At 36.1% G+C, this 3,231-nt stretch overlaps 1 non-coding gene across 1 annotated transcript; it reads right to left on the reverse strand.

Moving 5' to 3' along the window:
- Positions 1-2,729: 2,729 nt before the first annotated feature.
- Positions 2,730-2,801, reverse strand: Trnam-cau (transfer RNA methionine (anticodon CAU)). Its single transcript has one exon. It is a non-coding gene; the product is annotated as a tRNA-Met (tRNA).
- Between the last annotated feature and the right edge of the window lie 430 nt (positions 2,802-3,231).

Here is a 3,231-nt window from a genome sequence, read left to right on the forward strand (position 1 = left end):
TATATATATATAGATATATATATATATATATACATATGTTTATATATACACATATGTGTATATATGATAATCCTATGTAAGTACACACACACAGACACACGCACACAGACACACACGTAAACACATGCATATAGACACACACACATACATATATATCCATGGGTATATATATCTTAGTACGTGTTGTATTTGTATTCTATACCGTATATTCTGTTAACTTGCTGGTTATACTATTATCTACTGTATTAAAAACTTTATTATTCAATAGCTCAGACACACATGCACAGGCGCACACACTCATGCATGTATACGCATTCATATACGTTTATAGCTATATGCAAATATGTATGCACATGTTTGCAGGTATGTGTGTGTATGTCTGGGTCTATGTGTACATATATATACATATATATATATATGTGTGTATATATATATTAAAATATCTAATTCACATGGATGAAAAAGTTGAATGCTCATATCTATAGACATAGTTGATGATTTTTCTCCATCCAAGGGTTTCGTAACTCAATAATTATGAGCTGTTATTTATAGTTTAATCTACTTCGAGATCCATTTTAGAACACGAAAATAGTTCGTATCTCTCGAAGCCTCTATATGATCAAGACGAAGGCAATAGCCAATTAGTGCTGGTAAAAATGATACTTTTTAAAATGGTAGTCTGTATCCGAAGTGTTCCAATTGTATGATTGTTGGGTGTCCACCATGTTTACAGACCATTCAGGTTTCGAATCCCACTCGCAACCCTTTTGTTTATTTTTGGGGTGTGTGTTTTTTCTTCCATTTTAGGGTTTTGTGATTAAATACTTGCACTCTATCTTGTTAGAATATGCAAGTTTCTTCGCCAAACTGCCTCTCAATGGCTGGAAGCTTATGGTTTTCAAAGATATTTTGGTACCATGTGGAATTCATAGAAGTGTTCTTCGGCAAAGCTGACTGTGATCCAACGCCCTTGGAGGAAAAGAAACTGCACACACGAATGGTTTGTGGATGCTTGACCGTGGGCATAATACAGGCCTCATCATAGTGTTCACCTTTGTCGCCTTCTGACGAGCCTTTTTTCCAGATGTCTGCAATGTTGCTTCATCAGAAAAAATCACTGTCTCCTATTGTTCACAAGACTAATTTATATATTTTCTGCAAAAGGTAAACTTGTCCCTCACGTTTTTCATGGGCAAAAAATGTTTCTTTGCAGCACTCTGTGAAGTGAGATCATTGTCAAGAAGTCGTTGTCGAACAGTCCGAGCTGAAGCGTTGAAACCGGCTGATTCCAACGCTTTAGCAAGCTGTTTACTGCCGGCAATTTGATTCCTCAATGAATTTCTCACCAAAGCCCTGTCTTGGCGGTCAGAGGACAGACGTTGATGACTAGGGGACATCTTCACTGTCATGGATCCTATCACTTTGAAAGTTTTATAATCCTGTACAGAGTTCTTTCAGGTGCAATGCCTTTAGCAACAATATCCTGTGTTGTTAGGCCATTTTGGTGGAAAGAAATTACTGACTGGCGTTTTTCTTGTGCCAATAACATCCCTGCAATAAAAGAGAAGAAAATTTTAAGGTTTTGTGAGAAAAAAGAGTATTCATTAATCAAAAATCAGTCATAAAAATCTCATGACATCGTACGTAACTTTACTTATTGTTCTGGTTATTAATTATTAGTTTGCATGCAATTCCAACTTGAAATCATGAAGAAGAATGTGATTTCCAATTGTAGGAAATATAACCAATTCCGCAAACTGATGATTATTTTCAATATCTATTGGTTTTCAACAGTTTTTTTTTTCCAAATCTTATTGGATAACAGATAACTTGTTAAAATAATATTAAATTATTAACATTCACATATTTCACACGAAATAGCCAAAAAAAAAAACGGTGTTTTCCAAAAGCATTTCCCATGATTATATGAAGATCCCATTCTATTTCCAAATATGGCAGGTTGACTAGTTTGCTGCCGAGCGGTCGTTTTGCAGCCCTGGTGGGTGAATGGCTGATTGATTGTCTGGTTGCGTGACAGCCGTCCTACGTGCCTGTCTGCCTGCCTGCCTACCTTCCTGCCCGCCAGCCAGCCTGCCAGCTTGCTTGCGTACCTCGCATGCTGACAGGTTGGTTGAATGGCTGGCTGGAGTCGTTATGCAGGCTTGAAAGCTGGATTGGTTGTTGTGCGTGCTACCGTTGTATTCATGATATATTTCATCAATAGAAATCTATTCTAACTATAAAAAAAGGTATCACAGTATTGTTATAGGTAGCCCCTGGAAAGTACCAAAGTGCTCGGTGGGTTGTTCACCGTGATGGTTGTAGTTCATTGGTAAAAGGGTATGACGCAGGATATGCAACTTCAGCTGCTTAAATACTACTATAATCCTGTTCAGTAATGAAATAATGACTGTTGTACAAAAACGGCTTTGTAGACCTGCTTAAAACGCCCCACAAAATAGCTGATACTGCTTAGAGCAGAGTCATTTATGTCGAAATGATGTTTTCTTTAAATAACAGTACTGATAACAAATCGTTTTCATCACAATCTTTGTAGAATAGACTAATGTTCTATAAATAAAGCTGTTTGTGAAATGAACTAATGGTATGTCAAATGCTATTAGATCACTGTGAAAAGATATTTTGTGTTTTGTACCCCTACATACATTGTATGAGCGTATGTCAATAAGAAGCTGTTGATTAGCAGATATTAAAAAAAAAATGTGCAATAGCAGAGCGTAGTTTCGATCTACGGACCTCTGGGTTATGGGCCCAGCACGCTCCCACTGCGCCACTCTGCTAAACAGTAACTATTTTCATTATAAGATACATGAGATTAATGATTGTTCTTGATTATATTGCTGCTGTTTCACCATGAATTAGTCCATTATTTATCATTATGTTTCGCATTGTATTAAAGTGAAACTACACAATGCAAGCTATAATTTTGAAACGTTATTTTAATGAAAGATAGCATTTCACTGTTTCGTTATTCTGTGATATAAATCTAACGATTAGTCGTGAATTTCCGAATGTAAATAAGTCCCTGTAGAACAGAAGATTTTGTTTGTCTCTTCATTTTACACATTTAGGACAGATGTTATAGTTTTAATTTAGCTTCAATAGCTTTTTGAAGGATCGTAGATATAGATTAATATATCTACAATCACATAGATATACACTTACATACACGCACACTCAGGAAAAACAGCTAGCGCACAAATACACACA

This window comes from Octopus bimaculoides, chromosome 7 (genome assembly GCF_001194135.2).
Source record: "Octopus bimaculoides isolate UCB-OBI-ISO-001 chromosome 7, ASM119413v2, whole genome shotgun sequence".
Lineage (NCBI taxonomy): Eukaryota > Metazoa > Mollusca > Cephalopoda > Octopoda > Octopodidae > Octopus > Octopus bimaculoides.